Source organism: Macrobrachium nipponense, chromosome 22 (genome assembly GCF_015104395.2).
Source record: "Macrobrachium nipponense isolate FS-2020 chromosome 22, ASM1510439v2, whole genome shotgun sequence".
NCBI lineage: Eukaryota > Metazoa > Arthropoda > Malacostraca > Decapoda > Palaemonidae > Macrobrachium > Macrobrachium nipponense.
The window spans coordinates 72,936,805-72,963,533 of record NC_087213.1 but is presented as its reverse complement, the minus strand read 5'-3'; the positions used below and the strand labels follow the sequence as shown (position 1 = coordinate 72,963,533).

Genomic DNA, 26,729 nt, shown 5'->3' with positions numbered 1-26,729 from the left:
CAATGACATTAGAACACATGCATGCTTATGATAGTGCAAGGATATCAATCCTGCGGATATGATAAACTTTCAATAAAATGATCAGATATTTACAATAAATAAAATCAGCAATTTGTTAATACAGATAACACACAAGAAAATATATGAAAACAGAGATCACATATATAAATACTGATGAATTGGATTGTGCGTGCATTTTTTTTAAGGAAAAATGTCTGAAATACTTTTTCTTGGTGTCACACTCCTTGGGCAACTGTGTCTAAACTTGGTACTTCTGTTAATACAATACTTTAAAATTGTTTTTACTCTAAATAGCTTTGCTGCACAGGATCTTGTTTAATGCTCAATATTTTGGCAAGAGATCCACTGAATAACATTCCTCTTTCTCCTCAGACCAGCAATTAATCTGTTTCAAGCTACCGTGATTAAAAAATATACAACTCTACTCCTGTGTATTGAGAAATTATGCTTCATTCAGTTGATAAACAATCAGGGCTATATGGCTCTGCAATGTTACTAGAAGGTAAATTTCTATCGTAATAAAACTTCCCAGGTTTCTAAAGTATCACTGCAGTTGCCACACAGCAATAAACTTTACGACAAACATTTCTCCTCCCGTATTCGTGAATATAAAAAGTAGGCACAAAAACACACCGAGTTGACATCAACTACCGGCCATCAACAGCGGTTTAAGATTTCTTTCATGCTCACCTGCACTGAAGTTCTTCGGCTTCAAGTCATGACCGGCTGTTTTGAAAACAATACTCCGAGTCTTAAAACTTGCGGAAGAAACGCCCGAGAATTAATGTAAAGGAATATTTAATGGGAAAAGCGAATTTAAATGACTACTTTCTGAGAATTTTCAGAAAACCCTCATTATAGAAATAATTTTCATTGGAATTGCACATACGTAGAAGAACAAACTACTGTTCGTATATACCCATAACTATTGCACGAAGATGTTATTGTTATTATGATAGTAATTGACACTTATTATCATTATTACATAACGTGACACAACGATACGGAAAACAAAGTACTGTTAGCTTTCTAGGAAAGTGTCTACAAAGCTGAAGCACAATCTGCTAAAAATGTGTGAAGGAATTTAAAGAAGAGTAGGATACCGAAAAATATTTATGATTCATAGACAACAAACCCTACTTCAGTGAACTGTGAAATGAACAGTCTTCAAAGCTTTATGTCACTGAACTGACTTCCTCTGCGATAGTTGAAAGATTAAGAAGAAACTTCAAATGCTGAAAAATCCTAAAATATCTTCAAGTTAATATTCCGTTGAACAGTTTAAATGACGTAAAAGAAAACAATAGGTGGTGGAGTTGCTATAAGATTAGGTTTCAAAACAAAAACAATCTCGAAACACGACGGCAAACAGTAAACACAAACTCGATGTCTGTCAGGATATTGTTCCCCTCCTCATACAAGTAACACCTGCACTTGGAACACGTTTAAGAATTAATGGCAGGAACTGAAGTACGACTAAGGTTATTTGAGTGTGGCCAGGAATCTTTACTTCAGATGGGAGAAAATTTGGACGGGTCACAACAACACAGCACAAATTCTCTCTCTCTCTCTCTCTCTCTCTCTCTCTCTCTCTCTCTCTCTCTCTCTCTCTCTCTCTCTCTCTCTCTCTCTCTCTCTCAACAAATAAATCACCTGCCAACAAGAAAGGAAAATACTTTAGACCTAGTATTTGTGAACGAGATGAATTATGTTAAAGAAATAATAGTTTATAATGCGAGTATTTCAGATCATAATGTCATAGAATTAACAGTTCATTCCAAAGCAAGTGAAAATAGAGATAAGCAAGAAATGAAAAAGTGGGAAGGATATGGAAAATACAACTTCTACAGTAAAAATATAAAATGGTCAGAAATTAATGAAGAATTAAACAAAGATTGGGATAACATTTTCGTAAGTGATGACATAAGGGTAAATACGGAGATATTATATAAAATATTGGAGAAAATAGTGGATAAATATATACCGAAGAAGAAAAGTAAACATCATTCATGCATACCAAGAGACAGAAGGATCTTGTTCCAGAAAATCAGAAAGTGGAAAAAAGGTCTTGCAAAAGAAAAAAATGCATGGAAAGTTATAGAACTAAAAAGTAAGATAGAAAATGCAGAACAAAAGATTATACAATCAAAAGAAAATGAAAAACGGGACTTGGAAGAAAAAACCCTATTAAATATCAAGCAAAACCCCAAACTATTATACTCATATGCGAAGAAGATGAATAAAAGAAGAATAGAAATAGACCCTCTGAGAAATTGAAGGGAGATTAACGAATGAAAAAAGGAAACATTTTTGCAACATACTGCAGAACGATATAGAGAATTCACCCCTAGAATAGATAATGAAGATAATGATATAGAAATAAGGGACGAAAATAGTGAATATTTAGCTGACATAGAAATTAATGAAGCTGATATTGTGCAGGCAATTAATGAAATTAAAAATGGAGCTGCTGCAGGGCCGGATGGAGTCCCTGCTATTTTGTTAAAGAAAGTAGTTCATTCTATCGCAAAGCCACTTGCAATATTATTAAGACAAAGTGTAGATACAGGCAAGATTTATGATGAGCACAAATTAGCATATATCACCCCTACTTTCAAAAGTGGATCAAGACTAGAGGCAAGTAATTATAGGCCTGTGAGTCTAACATCACATATTATGAAAGTGTATGAAAGGGTAATGAAGAAAAATATTATGAAACATTTAATGAAAAATAATTTGTTTAATATAGGACAACACGGTTTCGTACCCGGAAAAAGTACACAAACCCAACTGTTAGTCCACCGTGAGAACATATTCAAAAATATGAAAAGCGGAAATGAAACAGATGTGGTTTATCTAGACTTTGCAAAAGCTTTTGACAAAGTAGACCATAATATATTAGCAAAGAAAATTAGAAAACACAATATCGTAGATAAAGTAGGAAGATGGTTAAATGAATTTTTACACAACAGAAAACAGATAGTTATTGCAAACGATGAGAAATCGGATGAAACCAAGGTAATATCCGGTGTGCCACAAGGTACGGTGCTAGCTGCAATATTGTTTGTTATTATGATTGAAGACATAGACAGTAATGTTAAGGATTCGGTAGTGAGTAGTTTCGCTGATGACACAAGAATAAGTAGAGAAATTACTTGTGATGAAGATAGGAACGCTCTACAAAGAGACCTTAACAAAGTATATGATTGGGCAGAGGTAAATAGGATGGTATTTAACTCTGATAAATTTGAATCAATAAATTATGGAGACAGAGAAGGAAAGCTATATGCATATAGGGGACCTAATAATGAGACAATCACAAATAAGGAAGCAGTTAAAGACCTTGGTGTGATGATGAATAGGAACATGTTATGCAATGATCAAATAGCCATTCTGTTGGCAAAATGTAAAGCAAAAATGGGAATGTTGTTACGGCACTTCAAAACAAGAAAAGCTGAACACATGATTATGCTTTATAAAACATATGTTCGTAGTCCACTTAAATATTGCAATATGATATGGTACCCACACTATCAAAAGGATATTGCACAAATAGAGAGTGTACAAAGGTCCTTTACAGCTAGAATAGAAGAAGTTAAGGACCTAGACTACTGGGAAAGACTACATCCTTAAAATTATATAGTCTAGAAAGGAGAAGAGAACGCTACATGATAATTCAGGCATGGAAACAGATAGAAGGAATAACAGAAAATATCATGGAACTAAAAATATCAGAAAGAGCAAGCAGAGGTAGATTAATAGTGCCCAAAACTATACCAGGAAAAATAAGGAAAACACACAGAACATTAATCCACTACGCACCAGCATCGATAATGCAGCGTCTATTCAATGCGTTGCCAGCTCATCTGAGGAATATATCAGGAGTGAGCGTAGATGTGTTTAAGAATAAGCTCGACAAATATCTAAACTGCATCCCAGACCATCCAAGATTGGAAGATGCAAAATATACCGGAAGATGTACTAGCAACTCTCTGGTAGACATTAGAGGCGCCTCACACTGAGGGACCTGGGGCAACCCGAACGAACTGTAAGGTCTGTAAGGTAAGGTAAGGCCGTGCTGCGTAAGAAAAAAAAAAAGCATCTCAATGAGAGGTTCCGAAACCGCTACATGTAGCGAAGGAGAGGAACTTTGTCATATTAGGTTGAGGGGACACCTGTTTGGGAAACGTTCTCTGTGAAGGGACCACAATAATAATCCAAGAAGGGTGCTTTTTTTTTTTTTTTTATCCATTCCAAGTGTAAGTGACTCACAGTTATCGATTACAATAGTAACTTTTTTTAAAATTTTTTATTTTATTTTAGGCTTCAACAAGAAATACTATTTCTCTAGAGACAGGCCACAATCAATACACAAATTATGAGGCCTATTGCCAATGCGGGAGCATACACTTTACAAACAAAATGTTTATAATTATATGCCTATTTAACACTATCACGAATGCCTGATTTTGGTTAGTCAACACATACACTCTTACCATTCTTTTACCTGAAGATTTTTACCAAGCGTTTACTCTTGAGGGTGCAAGGTGCGGAAGTATTCACAAAGTATTCATGACTGGAAGAAGGTCTCGCCGTAAAATATCTTGCCAAGATTTATCTTTTAGTCTCAAGTTATTTAGAGCAAAACATTTCCGGCGTCGAGTACCACAGATGGTTGCAACAACAAGTAATATGAACCTTTAGTCATCATAGTTATTTCTTATTAATAATCCAAACAAACGTGAATTTTGTACTCTATCGCAATATCGTGAGCTATGGATGATACAGTGAGTAGTTCTTCTGTCGTTGTAAAAGTAAATTCCAAGAAATATTGCATGATAAAATTTTCAGTCCTCCATAAATCATTTTATACTTCCAAACTGATTTAAGCAATTCACCTAAATCACGAATGTAAAAGCTCTTGGCTATTATAAAGTTAACCTGGGGCTTGCAGTCAACATACAGTTTATTATATGTGCACTTATAAACTTCAGGTATGAATAACAGCAAAGGTCAACGTGGTTCGACAATTTCTACGGCAATTTATATAATAATAATAATAATAATAATAATAATAATAATAATAATAATAATAATATAATAATAATAATAATAATATAATAATAATAATAATAATAATAATAATAATAATAATAATAATAATAATAATAATTCGGCTTTGTATATATCAAAATACAGTGCGGTTTTTAACAACAAAATAACTTACAAACTCATGGCCTGAACATCAGACAACGCCAATCGAAATTTACAATATGAAGACACAGTAACTCGACTTAAAAAGGCACAGAAAGCGCAGATGCCAAAATGGAAAATAGGGCTTCGCTCACGTTAGAATCAGCCGACGTGGTGCCAGCAATGGCCTGAGAATCCCAAATACGGCCTTATCGTCCATACCCTCAATTCGAGCTATACACCCCCCCTCCCACCGTGTTAAACGCCGATCAGATGTCTGGCTTATCCCTTGACCATACGCCAGTCGAATTACGTCACAAAGCGAAACTCGCGTCTCGATACTTGACACTTAATGGCATTCTCTTTCATCCAACCGAACACCGAGCGACCACCAATTTTACGGACTAACAAAAGGAACAAAATGAAACGGCTGTCACTTTACTGGAGTGTGTTGGGTTCCTCGTATTTATGGACCTTGCACAGCTGGACTCTTGTGGATGTTGCAAAGCGCGCAGCTGTGGGGTCCCGCTCTGTCCTGGCCTTCCATAATCAACAATGGGCTGGCTAAACGATGATGATATCGTCAATGATAAAATCAAATTATGGGTAAACCTGGCCACCCATTTATAAAAACAAAATTATAAGAAAATAGTAAATGTACAGAATTAACTTCCTTCTGAAAATAGCTTGAAAGGGACACTTTCAAGTTTACTTGAAGGTTTAGGTATTATTAAAAAAAATGGAAAATCATCAAATGTCAAATATATACTTCCTAAAATATGATGCTAAAAGTAAGGAAACTACGATGCCGGTCTAAATAATGCTTGCTATCACATAATTGTGTAAGAAAAAGACAAACATTATCTTCAATTTTCTATCAAAGGAGAAATACCATTGGTGGCATTTTAGTAATTTTTTCACAAAACTGCTTTTCAACTTGCACAGCATATTTTCATTAGAGACGATAAACATTTCATAGTTCCACTGATACGGAACATTGTTAAAAATATGAAATTATTGCAAATTGTTATAATAGTGCTATAATAGCCACGTTGCAATAGAATAACTGTGAAACATAATACATAACTCCTAACATTTTACAAAGGCCAATCGAAAATGGCTTGAGACTTTTCTCCCTTTTCAGCAGCATTGCCTTGTAGTAACATCAAACTAGGTCATATCCAACTCCGATACTTAATGAATTCGACGAGGTCTCAAACAGTAAGAATTTGTGGACTAAAAACTGCACGTAAATAAATATGACACGAAAATATGACGCAAATACGTCTTGGTAAACCATTTCGCTTCTCATTATAACTGAATACAAGACGTCAGACCACCAGAGAAGATTAGGAAATGGAGGCACGTAACCATCTCAGCGGCAACACAAATAAAATAATAAAAAGCGCAGAGGCTGCATAATGGGTTCCGCGCAGGCGCTGTTCATTAGTACGCATCCGAAGAGTAACAAGCGAGGTTGTTGTCGCGAACGCACGACGATCAGCCTCCTCTTGGCGTAATTAAATCTTGGGGCGTCCAATCACAGGGTCTCCAAGCAAGCACGTCCGCTCAACGGCGATCCAGTGCAGCCTTAAAAATGACATAAATCCCTAATTATGTTTACGCAGGGAGTATCTGGAGACATGATCGCCGGGTCATAAACAACCCCAAAGGCCGTGGCATCCTGTTACCTTGTTAATTGGCAACTGGAGGCACTTTTCATTCGCAATCGGGACCAACATCTCTCTGAAGAAAATAGGTAAAGAAGGTATTAAAAAAAATGTAGTAAACACCGACAGAGTAATGTGGAAAAAATAAGAGAAGTTTAAACTAACAACAGCAGTCATAATAAAATCGTTAAAAATGACTGGAAAACGTACTATAGTAGATTCACATCAACCGTGCATTTGATGTCTAGGTCAGTCCCTTACGACGCTCCTGATTGGCTATTGATAAGCCAATGACAGGGCTGGAAACTCTCAGCCTCTCTTGAGAGTTCACATAGGCAGGATGTTATGTTCCACCTCTCCTGAGGTTTGGCTGTGGATAAGCCAATGACAGGCCGGGTTGGAAACTCAGTCTCTCTCGAGAGTTCACATAGGCAGGATGTATGTTCCATTTCTCCTGAGGTATACGTCTTTCAGGAGAGATGGAACATACATCCTGCCTATGTGAACTCTCGAGAGAGACCGAGAGTTTCCAGCCCCGTCATTGGCTTATCAACAGCCAATCAGGAGCGTCGTAAGGGACTGGCCTGGACATCAATTGCACGGCTGATGTGAATCTACTCTAGTATATAGCTGATAATAGTGAGAGTACCCGACGTTGTATCATGGGTTGGATTTCGTAATAATGATAATAAAAGACCGACTACCACCCACAAACTTTCAGTTTATGAGTAACCTTCTGGAGGGAGATTACGACTCCATACTTTATTACCTCGCAAAAATCAAGGGTCCCGATGTGAGCATCCAATTTCTCGGAATGTGCGGTTAAGAGTCAGTTCAGACACTAATGGAGCAATAAATTCAGAAGAGACTTTTCAGACGCTACTTGATGAAGTGAACGGCCCATGACCACAACTGTCAATATAGTATATTATGGATGGACTTTAACACTCAAATATTTCTCAGTTACTTGAACTTCACAGCGCTTCCGTCAGACTTACATTGAAAATACATTCCCTATAATGAATTTAATGTATAACGATATTACGACTGATATTGGTTAAAACAACTATATTTCCAAAAAGCTAAGATATCATCATAATACTTATGTCAATACACTAAAAATTTAATCGTAGTTTAAGACTATTCATTAAGAAATAAATAGTCCAGTGGCAAAATCCTCCTGATAAACGATTAATAACGTAAACTTATACGGAGAAATTCAATGATGAGTAGATGTGTTTATATATACACATACATACATATATATATATATATATATATAATATATATATATATATATATATAATATATATTATATATATATGTATATCATATATATTATATATTATATATATATATATATATCTAATTATATATGGAGATAATATATAAATATTATAATAAATATAATTATATATATATATATATATGATATAATAGATTATATATGATATATATATATAGATAGATATATATATATATATATATATATATATATATATATATATATATATATACATATATATATATAATATATATATATATATATATAATATACACTATTATATACATATATATATAATATATATATATATATATTATATATATATATATATATATATATATATATATATATGAATATACAATTCTGAAACTGCATATGAGGGTACATTATCCATTCTTTAGTACGATCTGTACTGCTATAATGCCATAAACTCCAAGAGACTGTAAAATTTGAGTATGAAGCTTAAAGGAAACTAAAAGGACTCGAAAGATAGGTATAGATATGAAATTTCCGTAATTTCCCTAGTGGTATAATCCGAGTCCTTATAACCTTCTCAAAGTTTTGTATTCAAATCGTAGACATCTCTTATAATTTAGCTGCCATAATATGATCCATGTCAGTATATATGGATCTTTCGTATATATGAACCCTATGGGTTTTCGCGGTCGTATCTAGGGCTAATACGACTTGGGAGTCATTCTCTTTATGGTATTTTGTCCTCTGCTTATGTTTTACGGTAATCCCCAGAAGGTTTGTCCTAAACACGCCGCAAAAGGTGGAAACATACCGGGTTAAAACCCGTAGGGCGGGGGGGGGGGGGGGGGGGGTGAGGGGGGGGGCGGGTGTTCAATCTAGGAAAGATCTGTATGCAATTCAGCGGTCGCCAACCTTTCGAACTTCATGAACTACTAAACGTCTAATTCTAAATTTGCCGGACCACTAATATGAATAAAAAAAAAAAAGGTATATGCCTTTGACATGCATTTTATGTATACTGCATTAGGGTAAATTCATATTTATAATGTTTAATTTGTAATTAATAATGCTGTTAGTTAATGCTGTTTTTTTCTGCTAAATGCTGGATCCAAATTTATACTAAATCGCCCTAAAATGCTAAATCCTAGCATTAATATGCTAAATTGGCAACATTAGGCTCTCTGTCTTCTCTGCACTTTGTATCAGGGTTGCCTGAAGAGGATAAAGAAAACATAAAAACTTAAATAATGTCCCAATTTTTCTGCGGACCATCAAAATTTACTCTACTCATAGACCACCGGTTGGTGACCGCTGGTGTAGATCGTATTAGAGTAATACACATATGTACTAAGACCAAATTAGTGCGTTCGTTCTACTGCAATGAAAGAAATCCCTCGACAACAGCGACCCCCCTAAAGTGGCAGTTTAGTGGTCAATGAGGAGCCACCTAAAACAAAACCCTGGGATCAGTAGGAGGTCGTAAATTGTGCCTGCGGTAGGCCTACCACCACCACCACTACTGCGATTGCTATTAACTTTCTTCCCCATCTTCGAAAAGCTCATCGTTCCCAAAAATTTGTGGATGCCAACATTATTACCTAAGAAATCTTCTTCTGTTACTGTGCATTTTATCGTATAGAATTAAATAAGATATAAATTCATTAAAGGAAATTCAGGCCGACACACTTCGAATAGTTATTTTCCCGTCCTGCTCTCTGTCTCTCTTTTCAACACGTTCACAACAGTAATATATAAATAATTCAAATTCATATGCTTCCGATTTCGGATGCAGCATCCAAATGCTATTAACAGCATTGAGACGAGGGAAATTTGACATCTGACATAAAAGATATGACAACTTTTAAGCATTAGGAGATACAAGCAAAATATTCAAGTACAGAGGTAACCTCAGGGAGGACGACATCTAACAAAGCTACGAAAAGAGAGAGAGAGAGACACGGCCATGGGCGTTTTAATGGAAAACTGAGATCCAGTGGTGTTCTAGGGAGCACTATAACTAATTTTAGTTCAGGCAATATTTACAAACTACAAAAAACAAACTTACGTTTCGAAACATCCTCCTGAAAAAAATGACCAACTCCTGTGATACATAAACAAGAAAATGAACTCTTTTAACGACGAAGGAAACAGAAATGCTTATACGGATATATATTGCAGTAAAAATTATTATGCATCCATTTTTTGGGCTTTATCCTACGCTGCGACAATGTGAAAGCGAAGTGAAATAGTTGGTCATAATGCTAACCAATAAACCTATTTCTTAATTCAATATGATTCTCAAATAGAATTTACCAGTTTTTAAACAATTTGCTTGTTTTTGTTATAGTCACATGCTCTCAAGACTAATAATTATATCTCCAGGAACTGGAGAAGTCACAATAAATCAAATATGAAATAAAATATGCACTAAACTATAATCAAAGCACCCAAGACATTATAAATGATAAGTAATAAATACTAATAGAATCAGAAAATTACTAAAGAACGACAAAGAGAATTCTAACCGCCCAAACCACAGTACGAACATGGGGTATATTTTATAGAGAGAGAGAGAGAGAGAGAGAGAGAGAGAGAGAGAGAGAGAGAGAGAGAGAGAGTAAATTAATTTCAAATAGAGTAACATTACTCGCCATAATGAAATCGACAAAATATCACAGCCAAACCATCCATAAAAGGTAAAAAGGGAAAGGGTACGAGGTCTCAAAACCCGACATCTTATCTGCTCTCCTCATACATAAGGCGACCCTTTCTGCAGCGCACCAAGAGTGTCTAAACGGTATCGTCTCTTCCGAAATATATTCGTGTGACACCTCCATAAATGCCCTTCGCCAATACAGTCCTTGAAGATTTACTCTTGTGGCCTTCTTTGGCAGTCTTGGGACTTCTCGCAGAGGACCACCTAGGGGCTACTCAACCCCCTGAAGGACTCTGGCCACTGGAAGTGATAGGAGGCGAACAGAGATCTGTGAAGGACTTTGAGTAAAACAGATAGGTCCAAGACGCGTCGTCGAGTTCATTCCTTACAGCCCAGATATCTGATCACTGCCATTTGGACTCGCTACCATACCCTAGGATATTTGATGCCTTAAAATAAAATTTTATGAGAGGAGTCAAGTTATTTTTGTCACTAAAACGTTTAACAGGCACGAGCACAAGTTATTTAAGCCACCACAACATATTATCTTGGAACTGGTTATCTCTAATTTTAATACGAGTAAAATACACGGGAGATATTTTTCTAGACATTTAGCATAAAAGTTAAAGTTAGTAAGCTGTTATCCAGAAACATACTTTAACGCTTCTGAATTTTGATGCAAATCACTATATCAGATGTGGGGGTAAGAATACCAAGAAATTAGGTACAAGGACAACCCAAATCTCAGGCAGCTGGGGAAAAAATAAACAATACACTACGCCAAGGTCACAGCAACAAAGAAAAAAAAAATTACAACACCCAACACCTCACGACCGTGAAAAAAATAATCTACAAAGTCTACAAATCTTCTTTGAAACACTGAATCGTTGTGGCGAGATTTATGTTACGAACACCTGAGGTGTCAAAGAAGATAAACTTATGCACAACAGAAACGAGAGAACATGTTATGGTAAACAGACCGAGTAAAACGCCCAACCAAATAAGGGCGTAAGCACTGAGGATGACATTTACACCCAAGTAAAGGTAATACCTTTGTGACTTTCCCTCGTGCCAGCTGGTCGAGACCTATCGGACGCGGAGAAAATATGGACGTCCACGGCTATTAAAGTAAGGAGCTCTCTCTGGATCGGTTCGGTGACATCATACCCAGAACATAAAACAAATCATATCCACATGGGACAATGACAAACATCGGCTGATTTCAAAGATCTGATTTAGATCTTTCATCAAAACTGTTGTACAAGATACTAAATTTGTCCTATGTAATCCAAATGATTTCATTCTTACGTGAATGTTAATAGCCAATGGTAACTCAAATTTACAATTCAGTAATTACTGAACTATTGGAGTCAAGTCATATTTACTGAGGAAGGTATAATGGGTGATGATGTTTGAGAAAGTTTTCCTACAAATCCTATTTTAACTAAATATAGATAATTATCTAGAATCAGGAACTCATATATTTAATCTACTTCTTGTTGTGCGCTGTTCATACAAGTGAAAGGAAAAATTACACAAAATTCAGAATCAATGAGGTGAAGATTTAAAAAATCCATCAGAAGTGACAGCATCAAGCAATGGAAAGTAAATTAATTTTCTCCTTTGAAAAATACACATTATATACTCTCTACAGACACTCACCTGCATGAAGTACAACATTACTACTACCCGTGAGATTAACGATTCGCTCCTTAACCGAAACGAAACACGTTTGTATCACTCAAGTCTACGTAGTCGTTAGATCATCCAAGCGCACTGAGAAATATTCAAGCATTCTATTATCTCATTTATTAATTTTCGTATCTTTTAAAGTCTCCTAGGAAATCGTTCGGTAGCAAATGACTTAAAAAATTACTTAGCGATTTAATGATCTCTCGAGCCTCGACCTCCATCAATATGAATGAATTGCCTATTTGCCGAGTGCAACGCTTATCCAAGTATATACAAACATAAATGCTGTTTTGCACAATAAGCCAACAACAACCACTTATAAACAGACGAAACCATGATCACTGGGACAATAAGTAAATAAAAAAACAAATATATATATACATACAGATGTATATATATATATATATATATACATATATATATTATATATATATATATATATATATATATATATATATATATATACATACACACACAACAGATGTATGTATATATATATAATATATATATATATATATATATATATATATAGATAGATATATTATATATATATATATCTATATAAATAGATAGAGATTATAGATATATATATATATAGGAGATAAAGATAGAATAGATATAGATATAATTTGATAAGATATAGATATAATTATATTCGATATATATCTAATCTCTATAGAGACATATATATCTATATCTATAATATTTAATCAGAATACATATATATAATTTTGATAATAGATATATATATCTAAGATATATAGATAATATATATCTACACACATATATATATATATATATATATATATATATATTATATATATATATATATAATATGCATCTGTATATAATATATATATATATATATATATATATATATATAGATATAGATATAGATATAGATATATATATATATATATATATATATATATATATCTATATCTATATCTATATCTATATCTATATCTATATCTATATCTATATATATATATATATATATATATATATATATATATATATATACACATATCTAGATATCTATATCCTATAGCTAATATTATCTATATGATATATATAGATATTATTATAGAGATATAGAATATACACATATCTATATATATATATATATAAGATATATCGATATTATATATAGAAATATATAATAATATATCATATTATATATATATATATATATATAATATATATATACATATATATAGAGAGATATAGATATGTGTATATATATATATATTATATATATATAGATATATAAGATTATTATAGCGTAACCAATTTCTAAAAAGGGAAAATTAATCTGACACTTGCCACTTGAGCGAGTTGTGCATTCCCTATGGATTCTAGCTACTTCTAACTTCCCGATTTCACTCGAAGACTCCCATTCACCTCCATGGGACTTAACCTCACGTTAACCTTTTTACGCCACCTTGGAGGATCGCCACTTGGCTCTTGTCTTGGAAGTCACCACAACTACTGACCTATACCTGGTGTTATGGCAGATGTAGAGGATCCGCAGTAAGCTCTTTCCTGATGCCAGGATAACGGGATTATTTCCACCTGTTGTTGGCTTATCCACGGCGTTACCATACAGGTAGCCGGGGGAACAAGTGGAGGATGTACATATCCGCGGACCCTGTGAAAAAAGTACACGATTCGTTAAGATTGTTGCGCAAATAAACTTATTTAAATAAATACACAAATAAGGGCAGAGTAAATAAGTCACACACACACAAACATATATATATATATATATATAATATATATATATATATATATATATATATATATATATATATATATATATATATATATTCATAAAATTGGTAGCCATTCAGACCGACCTCATTTTGTTGTGAAAATATTGACAGAAAACTGCTGACATTTTGCAATATTTTTTTTCTTAATTAATAAAAAGTCTGATGATATAAATAATATTGAGACGTAATTTATCACTTGCCGCACTACTGCAAAAAAAAAATGTCTTGACCGAGTGAAAGTGAGATTTTTTTATATATATAATTTGGTTACAGTTCCCATAGTAGCAGTTGTCAATGATAGTCCAAACAAAATGGACACTAGACCTTCTCACACATTAATGATTGTTGAATGTACCGTTATTCGTGAGGCTATGGCACAGTACATGAATGTACTTTAATTAAAGTTGCCCGCGCAAAGTGCAGCGTGGACACTGTAAACATTCAAAAACTTCCTGATATTAGTCCCTTCACATTTTGAGAAACTAACATGTTTTAGTGAAATAATATCGGCCGCACTGACGAGACTAAATCTACCCAGATTTTTCAAGCGTTCTCATTGCTGAACACGATGAGGAACCACCACATTTTTCTGCCAAAACAGGCAAAAATTAACAATAAAAAGGTTCCTTGAACTAGATGTTTTGAACGTTTAAGGGCAAAAAAAAAAAAGAAAAAAAAATACTCATGACTTCACACTGTCTGATAATACCAAGTGTTTGTTTATTCCTCACTAACAGGACATAAAAGTAATATCCCAATCAGTTTCAACACTTCCAATGGTTATTACTCCCTAGGCCTGTCAAATGTAACCCCTCCCCACTGGGGGCATTTCGATGAATAATGGAAGGCATTTGTATCGCATATCCGTCATTCACATACGTAAAACTATCATTCATCAGATCACGTTGCAAATTGGATTTGCTTTGATTGATTGACAAAACAATCCTTTTCGTCTCGCCCTTTATCAAAACCCTATTTATAGTTCACACAGATTTAATCCCTATAAAATAGAACTTGCCCATTTTATTGATGAGTAAGAATGAATATGATACGCATGTAACCCTTTCAGATATCCGAAAGAAAATAAAAAATAATGAGTTTTAATAAAAAGTTACGACGAGGAAAAAGACTATGCACTCAGCGAAATATATATTGATGGAGGCCTTTAAATCCAAGATTGAAAAAAGTTTTTAAAAGTGTTCCGATTAAAAATGAAAACTGAGACGTAAAAGTACAAGCCTTCCGTTCACATCTTACTTCGTGACATTTTACTAATAATGTAATGGATAATCTTATTTAACTGCTAACATAAAAGCATGGTCCTCAGGAGCCACATGGATATTAAAACCTTTACTCATTATTTTTGTTGCCACTGAGTTTTCTACGTCCATCCATAAATCTAATTCAGGCTTTGTAGCTACTTCTGCTTGATTCCATGTAAGCTGACCGAAATTAAGATCGAAACCTTATCACACTCACGAGAAGTTCATTACTGCCAAGGGCTGTACTGGAAAATTTTTTTATTGCATGCCAAATAATGTACAATCCATTTGGTATGTGAAACACCTTGAAATAAATCCATAATATAAATATCGATAGGGAAGCACAAAGGTCAATAAAATTTTATTTTGCGCGCGACATTAGAAATATTTAAATGTCAGTTACTATGTATTAAAAAAGAGAAAAAAAAAAGAGAAAAATCTGCTGCTGTCTAGGACAAATAATCACTGAAGGCGCTTGGTTTCTTGGCTAAAACTTTTTTCTGCAATTTTGGCAATAAGGCATCAAAAATATACACATGGAAAAAATATACTGAATTTGTTGGTTTTGGTATAAACTTCAAACATCTTACAAGTGAAACACCAACACGATTTACAAAAATGTACCGTCCACATCACAAGCTGAAATAGGCCCTAACATCTGTCAAGCCTATTCACGATAAAAACGTCAACGTTTGTCAAATGAACTTTGTCTAAGCCACGAAAGGCATGGATGGTCGTTTCCCAATCGACCAACCCCAACCATTGCTCAATGAAAAAGAAGAACTTGGCCAAGATTTGCTGATGTAAATATTCGTACCCATTCCCTTCGGAGCGGAATGGATGCCACCGTCGGGGGGACAACGACAGGCGTAATGGTCCTGTTCAGCCACTTCCATTATACCCAATGGATGACTGATCGCCTGGCTGGTCACTGGATGAGGGCAATGAATATACTGAATCCCCATAACAAGTGAGGTAAAAATGACTCCTGGCAGAGAGAGAGAGAGAGAGAGAGAGAGAGAGAGAGAGAGAGAGAGAGAGAGAGAGAGACTTACAATATGCAGCGATCAAACTGAAACCATACTGAATCCCCATAACAGGAAAGGCAGAAATCCAAGAGAGAGAGAGAGAGAGAGAGAGAGAGAGAAATTTTTTCATATGTATAACTTTATCATTATTCTCTAGCCTCAACAAAACCTATCCTGCCTAACCTAAGACTACTTTGATACAGTTACCACTAGATTTGAAGGTAAAAAAAAAAAAAAAAAACCTGAATATACGAAAGACTGACACCCAAATAAAACTGTCTTTGAAAGGCTAAATGTAGTAAGACTTAAGACTTTTGTGTGTTGTATACAGCCATATCATTAATAAAAGTAATACCTTTTTTTAGGGAATAATTCATTGTATTACGGTGGTCAGAGAGAGAGAGAGAGAGAGAGAGAGAGAGAGAGAGAGAGAGAGAATATCACTGTTTAAAAAAATCCCCTCTGTATATGACCTTTCCGACAAATCTGCATTAACTATTCTATATGACCTTTCCCAAAAATCTGCATTATCTAAACTCAAGACCTGGCATGGTGCTGAAGCCGCAAAATAAATCCTATTACCCACACCTAACAAACGTCCTAATAAAACAGGATTCATGAACTCTCAGGATGGGACCCCTACAACACGGTGATGAAGAACAGCTGAAACTTTCTCCTTCAGGCATGAACAAGCAAGAGAAAGATCCCTTTAAATAATGCAAGCAACGAAAACACAGTCTCAGGTTACTGTCGAGGCTATACTGGGCCCATCGTCTAAGCGCAAATGTCAACATTGTTGCTTAAGCATCGTATCTAATAAACTTAGTCAAGGTTGATGTTTTTGATTAAGGGCTAGTCAAGATGACTCACCAGCAATGAGTTCCGGGTAGTAGAAAATCGTACTTTAAAATCAACTTATTTCAACACGAATAAAAATCCTGTACAATTAAACATGAAACCTGTTATATATGTAAACAACAAGATATTTTTGCAACTCCAAACACAAACGGGATGAAAAAAGTCTCAGGATAAGTTTCCAGCTCGTAATACAATTTTTCCCTTTACCTTTACAATATTCCATTCCGAAGAGGAGTAATATATTTGTTATGCAAAGGAAAAAACGTCATCCAATAGTATTTACCAGAAAGGGAAACACACGAAAGGCTACTACAGCAAGGCTACTGCTATAGGCCTTTGTAGATGACTTAGAAAATCATGGCGGGCTGAATAGTCAAATAGCAAGCCAAATTTAAACAAAACACTATCAATGAAAGCAGTTACCAGAAAAAAATACATCTCTTTGACTTTGCAAAAAATGTTTGCTTTAAGCCGAAATCCACCAAACTTAGTAGGGTCTCACTATTTACCAAAACGACCGAAAGGACCGAAACGGTCCACCAAACAACCGAAACGACCCCAGATATTTGTTTTATAACTGTAAACTTGTTTAATTACCGTGTATATTTGTTTCTTACTTGTAAACTTGTTTAAGCAGTAATTAAACATGACAGCGGCTGACATTTGTTTTGTATGGTATGTATGGTGGCTGCTAGTTTTAGCAACTAGCTACGTAGGCTACCATGACATTGTAATCAAGTAGACCGAGTATCTTGATGGGCTTCTTAAATACTAATTATATTATTATTATTATTATTATTATTATTATTATTATTATTATTATTATTATTATTATTATTATTATTAAAGTGGATCAATGGCATCTTTGGCTTCCTCACGCTTCCCTGTTAATAGCTAACGACTAGCTTCAGCCCATTTGCAAAACTATCATTTTTAGTAATTTGATAACAAGGCTTCTTCACACTTTACCTGCAATTACCTGGGCAGTGGTTGTTCATGTGCCCTTGTATCGGCAGAAAAGGCTGAAAAAGTTCAGATTCTGTCAGTTGTCTCTTGACTGTTATACAAGTTGTTATCAAAATGCCAAAGCATAAGAAAGTCAAGTTTGCCCCTCTGTCAAAGTATCCCTGTGGTGTTTGTAATCAGGAGTGTGATAATGCAAATTTCAATCAGTGCTCCGAATGTGACTGAGCCACGGGGATATATTGATTAACAGGCAGCCTTTAGCCGTTTCAGTAATTTTTTTGGCCGTTTCGTTAAATAGTGATACCGAACTTAGTACCTAAACTCTATCATGGATGTGCGAAAAGTTATATGGAAAATTTTGTGGTCTGAAACTCATCCAAATCCCTCTAACGATGGTCAAAAAGTGCCTTCTTGTGCAGGCAAACTGACAGAAGTTATTACACTAAAGGGTGCACACTTTTAGTCTAGGTTGAGGGTGATTCTGGGAAGCAATACCCTAGTCACGTTAGGTTAAGTTAGGTTTCTTTAGGGAAGATTATGTTGGGATGCATCCCTGTGATTACCACTGTCGTGTTTTCCTGCTTATTATCTTTTTTTCCTTAGGATTTTCAGTGACTACTGACATGAGCCATATTTTTCACGCTGCTTCTCTATGATTTCCCCAACTCAAAAACCCCATTTCCCACTGAGATTTCCACCTTGTTAAACAGGGGTGCAGAAAAGGAGTGGTTAGCCCAAACTGTAATGGTCAAAATCTATTACAAAACACGTCATACGGATAGAAAAACGTATGGTTTATTCATTTGGCAAGAATTTACCATATAATTACCAAAGTCGATATGGTAATAAGAGGAAGGGAAGGCTGACCTGTCACGGGTTATGCAAAAGGCATTTATATGCTATTGACTCTACTAATGAGCAACAACTAAATTAATCAAGTTCAACATAGTCTTCAAGCACCATCACTTTCTATCCCGGGCTTATAAATACATACATGACCAGTTTTTTTGATCGTATAACTTGTTCACAATAATGTATGTATCGTATATCTGGGCCATACAGCGGCCATACAACATTATCGAATGTTGCTGTACAGACATTCAGTGGAAATCCTATGAAAATACTACACTTCTGACTCAATACGAGCAAATTCTTTCACTATCGGTAAAAGGTACAATGACCGGTCCTAATTTTTTTTTTTCCATGAGTGCATGGAGGCTACAAAGTTACGCATATCTTAGTTTTACCAGACCACTGAGCTGATTAACAACTCTCCTAGGGATGGCCCGAAGGATTAGATATTTTTACTTAGCTAGGAACCAATTGGTTACTTATTGTGGGATCCGAACCACATTATACCGAGAAATGAATTTCTATCACCAGAAATAAATTCCTCTGGTTCCACGTTGACCAAGCCGAGAATCGAACTTCGGACCACCGGACTGGTAGCCGAGCGCGAAATCCTCTCGTCCATCGAGAAACTGTGGAGGCTATACTAACCATTACAAAACAATACCAACATAATTACCTGGAACTCTTTCAACTTTCATTTCAACCGCCTAGGGGTTAGTTATAAAAATCAGATTCAAAGTCTCACTGTCACACACGCACACACAAACACCAAAACCACAAGTGCTCCTCGTAGCGAACAGAAAGTAAAGAGTTTCTCGCCGTGGACGTCTTTAGACACCAATGTTCGTCTCACTAACAACTTTAACTACGGCAAGCTGCCCGTTCAGATTGGGTTGTTCAAATCAAGCCATTAAGAGGCAATAAGCGGTACATGTGGCGCTAGAGTGAAGTGGATTGAACAGTTTTAGACGCGAATCTGAAGGAAACACTGAATACCTTCTTTTACAAAAATAGAATTACTCAGGAAAATTTTAATACTAAAATGAAGAGATTAAGGCTAATTCCATCTTATTAACTGTAAAGAGTAGACATGTGACTAGTTTCCTCTCTCCCGCAACCCCCACCTCTCTTTTTCTCTCCCTCTCTCTCTCTCTCTCCCTCTGATAGACATTCTGTGTATAAATACAGAGAATAAATCAAAATTCAAAGAGTTCCAGTCAATTAAACCCATTATGCCGGGAACTGACGTCCGTAATGTAAAGATTAAACATTATAGCGGTAGCGTTCAAAATGGAACGAGGCACAGCCATTTCAAATTTCTTGACCAATAAAGAAAGTACTCATCCCAACAAAAGGGAAATTAAGGAGCAAAAGGAGCCTTGCATTACAAATCAGCGACACTTCGAAGACACCAATAGTAGCATCCACTGAATCAGTCATCATCGGAAAAACGGTGAGGTTTTTCGCGCCGAGTCAGTTAAGTATATCTTAGTTTTACCAGACCACTGAGCTGATTAACAGCTCTCCTAGGGCTGGCCCGAAGGATTAGATATTTTTACGTGGCTAGGAACCAATTGGTTACCTAGCAACGGGACCTACAGCTTATTGTGGGATCCGAACCACACTATATCGAGAAATGAACTTCTATCACCAGAAATAAATTTCTCTGATTCCGCGTTGGCCGAGTCAGTTAAGTCGTTGCATAGTCAAGATATGGACTCCAGTGGTGGTTGCCGTCAGGGTTAGGGCGGGGGAGTGGGGGGAGGGGGTGCCTCAATGAGAGGGAGTTGAGAGGACAGGATAACATCAAATGCAAGCAGAAGACACAATGAGCCGTAACGGGTGTTATAAAAAAAAAAGGTTAAAGTTAGCGATGATGGATAAGCGATGGCTCACACGGAAGATGTTTACCTTACGATTATGGATGGCGCCGCTCTGGTAAAAGACATCTGACGCACACGTGAGGAAGTATACGTTCAAAAACTCACTAACGTACACATATATGTATGAATGTATAAATGAATACATACATACATAGTATATATATATATATATGTATATATTATATATATATATATCATTTGTTTATTCTCTGGAATATAAACATTCAATCACAGGCATTATAATCATCAACTATGAGACACGAACTTGCACGTACACACACACACACACACACACACACACACACGCACACAGAAAACAAGGATGCGAGACTCACTCGGTTAAATGCGAGCGATGATGGATTTCCAAGCCAGACAATTCTGTTCCCACGATGGGTTACGACAGGACATAACTCAAGAAGTAATTAACTGTATGTGCTTGTGTCATGGAAGAGGGAAAGATACAAGCACAGGGCCGCTTCTTACAAAATATTAAATAAATAAATCTAATCTAAAGTTATGTAAGACGAAAAGACTAGCTGGATTTTTGGAAATATACACCCAGCCTGAGGTTTGGAAACTTCTCAATAGCTTGTGGAGAATTTTGATATTTCAGAAAGTGACTTCAGTTTCCAAGCTATTAAAGTTAAATCAACGATAAATTGATCACAGTCTAATCTAACTTATAACGTCAATACCATACAATTCGTAGTAAACCATGTGCTGACTTAGGTTAATGAGGGCAAGGGTCAATGATCTGACAACTCGGGGAATATTCAGCAGGAAAGGAAGCTAGAAACATCTGCCATCTGCTCTAAATCACGCGGATTATAAGATGTATTAATCAAAAGCCTGGGCTCATGATCAATAAGATTTGTTTGCGAACACCGAAATTTGCAGTAGGCCATTCGAAAATGTGCAGCACTTGTAAGCATCACAAGCTCGAAGACTTTCATGTAATGGAGTCCATTACATATTTACAGCAATAACATACCAAGCAAGAAAGTATGTTTGTTCGTTTGTACGGTGTTTTTACGTTGCATGGAACCAGTGGTTATTCAGCAACGGGACCAACGGCTTTCCGTGACTTTCGAACCACGTCGAGAGTGAACCTCTATCACCAGAAATACACACCTCTGACTCCTCAATAGAATGCCTGAGGATCGAACTCGCGGCCACCGAAGTGGCAGGCCAAGACCATACCGACAACGCCACTGAGGCGCTTAGCAGGAAAATTACCATAAAATATTCAAAGCTTATATATTATTTTGTTTGCTGATTTACATTAATTTGCCTTTTATCCTTTACTTCTTACGCGGACATTGTGTAATGTGGAAACTTTCGCTAAAAGCTAATACATTTTCCTGCGTGTCCCATATAACAGTTTGCACATAATAATAATAATAATAATAATAATAATAATAATAATAATAATAATAATAATAATAATAATAATAATAATAATCGTTCTGTAGTTAACTGATCAAATTGACTCGTATCTCAAGATTTATTACTTTAACCTTAAATGTAATTTAAAAATTAAATCAGTATAAGCATATATGGCCGTTTATGGGTGTCAACTCACGACGAACGCGGTATTCTTAGCTGTTTAACCTGATAATATCTAGTTCCTGGAAAACAGCAACGACTGCGGATGTTACAGGGATTCTTGATGATTAAATTAATTTCACTATAAAAATAATGGAATTTTTATACACTCCAAAAGCCTCAAGTTGCATTTAGTAAACTAGTCGGCAGTCTAGTTCATCCTCTGAAAGTTCGAGTTTCTTTATCTGATAAAGAAACCCGACGTTACGGAGGATGAATTAGAAAGAAACCCGAAGTTTAAGAGGATGAATTATTTTTTAAAAAACTGAGGTTTCTGAAGATGAATTAGAAAAAAAGAAAAAGTTTCAGAGGATGAATTAGAAAAAAAATCCCGAAGTTTCAGAGTATGAAATAGTAAAAAAACGAAGTTTCAGAAAATGAATAAAAAAAAAAAAAAAAAAAAAAAAAAAACCCGAAGTTTCAGAGGATGAATTAGACAAAACACCCGAATTTTCAGAGATTGAATTAGAAAAAAAAGAAGTTTCAGAGATTGAATTAGAAAAAAAGCCGAAGTTTCAGAGGATGAATTAGAAAAAAACCTACGTTTCAGATGATGAATTAGAAAAAAAAAAACGATTCAGAAGATGAATTAGACAAAAAAAAACGATGTTTCAGAGGATGAATTAGAATAAAAAAGAAATTTCAGAGGATGAATTAGAAAAAAAAAGCCGAAGTTTCAGAGGATGTGTTAGAAAAAAGAAGGTGTCAGTGGATGAATTAGAATAAAAAAAGAAGTTTCAGAGGTTGAATTAGGAAATAAACCGCAGTTTCAGAGGATGAATTAGAATGCCAACTTGTTCATTAAAGGCAAATTGAGGCTTTTGGAATGAATAAAAAGTAGTTTACGGATTCCATTATGATTTCCAAAAACATTGTCATCGCCTCTGAAGATTAGTGGTGTTTGCAAAGGTAACAAAAGAGACAAATATCAAGTAACGGGAAGCGAGAACGATACGGCAACTAAATCCCTACAAAAATATCAGTATTTTGAGATCATGGACACCTACCTTATGAATTAAACTAAAATGTTTTGAAACGAACGAGAAAACAGAAAACGTCTAAAGGAAGAATATCTTGAATAAACAATGCATATAGTAAAATAGATGGTCAGACCGCTTGCATTTTAGCATTATTTTCAAGAGCTCACCGCCACCACTATTTATAGTTATTCAAACAAGCAGCCAAGTATCTCTGTCCCTTCGTCACAGTGTGAATAAAATGAAGTGAAATCTAAGACTGGAGGTTTAGCACTAAATAATCAGATAATTGCAGGTTTGTTATAAAACTTAACATTCGCAAGTCTCGCCTTGAAACACAAGAAGTTAATGTAATGTCACAAAAGGTTACCATAAATTTCTCTCTTAATAGCAGCTCAAAGGCAGCCAAGAGGCGAATCAAGGGATTAGGGATTAACTTCATAAATCCGTGAAAGGAGAGGGGATTTCTAGTTCCTACCAGAGATGTGGATGAAGATATACGAATAATCCTCTTATGCCAAAATCGACTTTATTCTCAGGACCAGTTTACGAAGGGATTTAGCCACTTCAGTGATAAACTAGCCATCAACAATGTTACGCATTGTTGCAAAGATACAACTCAGGAACTGAACTTGAAAAGTGTCTTAATATATTGTAGATGCTGACAATAATCATCAAAATTATCATAATTAGGATATGAATATTACATACTTTAAAATACAAATAATACAGCACAGTTTCCTGAAATTTTGCCATTCAAACATGAAGACGTTATAAAGAGGCAACGGATATTTTCCCATTGGGGAACTCTTGACGTTTAAACCGTGATATAGAGGAAGCGACCCACAACCTAATGTGAAATGCATGTCACATAGAACTGTCTTTGCATGGCATAAGAATAAACCTTTTACTGAACTCTTTCGTCAACGTTGGGAATCATGGTGATCTACAAATATAATCTCTTTCATTCTCGGATTTCAAAATGGGGAAAGGACTTAAAATTGTAGTGAGCTATCTGAGGACGGAACAATTATAATATCTAACTACTATACCTGTAAGTCGAGTACCGGTATTGGTGTATTATTGAGGCCATAAAATTATGAGGTTTAACCTAAAATGGCATGAAGTAACACAGTAGCATAGAAACTTCGCGAATAATGTTCATTAAAAACAATATATTCCTATCAAAGACACATCATAAGGGGATGCCGGGCAAAACGGTTCCAAAATCCAAAACTTTAATCACCGACAATATGTGAGTTTTTATGCAAAACGAAAAAAAAACACCTTATATAATCTCCGATGCTACCTCATAAAAAAAAGTCATACCCATAAAAATATCTTTCATGGATTTACAGACGTCAGAATTACCCATCACTCGCATTTTCCACTACATTACTTTCACACTGGAGGGTAGCAGCTGTTGAGAGAGAGAGAGAGAGAGAGAGAGAGAGAGAGAGAGAGAGAGAGAGAGAGAGAGAGAGAGAGAGAGAGAGAGGATTCAACACGATATAAAACAAATCTCTCTTCGTTTACGGAGATAGTGGCGAGATGCAGAAGATTTCGCACCCAAACAGAACTGGTACTTGTTCCACTAAGCGAATTAGATTACTTTTTTCAGTTTCTTCTTTTTAAAATGGCATAAAAAAATATATAACCCAGCCAGGCGTGAGAATCACGCAATGTGAATCGAAATAACTTTTCTAAGACTACGAAGGCGAACAAGAAGAACAGAAAATAATATTGCACAACAAGATTGGTTCATTTTCAACATCAGTTCACAGCATTTAATTGGAGACTGAACAGTCTCTGCGTTAAAAGCTTATCATAACAATTATAATAAAAATGAAATGTTAACCAGGAAACAACTTCAAACGCAGAGGTATCATCAACAGCAAAGCTGTAGATTTATTAAGGTGAACAGAAACTCTAGCGGAATTTGCAGAAACAACTTCACGAGTCAATTTTTTTTTTTTTCATGAACATCCCTGATGGGCTGCAAGATACTTCGTCAACAGCCACCCAGATCATAATCTACGAAATTGTGTCGGTAAACCATTTGATATTCTAACCACTATAACTAAATGGTCAGTCTAATTTAACAAAAGACGTGGTTTCGAGATCGAAGAGAAATTACGCAAGATAAATACAGCAATTCATCACCATAAAAAAACGCAACTCATCGTCATAAAAATGAAAAGTTTACGTATTGAAGTTGCTTCATCCGAAACGGGTCAGCGTTACGCTGATAAATAGCTCGGCAACTTCTCAATGTCTTACCGATTGGCAAGAGTAGTAAACCTTGACCCTCAATCGGATGGTGAACCATTTCGGGTCAAGTAGCGTGAGAGTTATTGACAGCGAATGGTTCCGTTTAAGGATCGCATTCGGCGAAAAAGCTATCAACGTCACCTCAAGCGCCTTGGGTAGTTAATCGCTCGACACGCACGGGCGCTGGATCAGACAAAATCTTGGAAAAATCTCTCGAACAGGAGAAAAAAAAAGGGGGTGGGGGTTACTTTCATGCAGAAAGTCTGTGCGTGTGCATACTATGTATCTGCAGACGAACATAGCTGCAACTCATACAAGATTGTATTAAAAACCAAATGCAAGTATACACATTTGCATATGTACTCACATGACTGTTGTGATAAGAAACTTTGTCTTATTTTACTAGTTACTCGATAGCTATCTTTGGAATGTTTTAAAATCGGTACGAGTAAACATAAACAAAACGTCCGTTACACTGAATAACAACGAGTTTTAAAGTATACTCCAACTGTATCAAGTTATTTGGAACATGGACGGTTGTCTTGACCCTGAAAACCCGTTATTTTTAAACTGGCGCAATCCCTCTCATCTGACGTTAGTGAATCAGGAACTCGAATCTTTTGAAAAACACCAAAGGTTAAAAAGATGCAATTCTTTGCAAAACAGCTTTTCAGCTACTGTACGTCTTCCTTGAGTCACAAACTAGAATAAGGAATTCACCTACACAAAAAGAATCATTTATTGTGCTGAATCCCGTCC

At 35.4% G+C, this 26,729-nt stretch overlaps 1 protein-coding gene across 1 annotated transcript in view; it reads left to right on the top strand.

The window, feature by feature from the left end:
• Positions 1 to 26,729, top strand: part of LOC135198803 (uncharacterized) — a 371,227-nt gene that overhangs the window by 272,904 nt on the left and 71,594 nt on the right. The window lies entirely within an intron of this gene.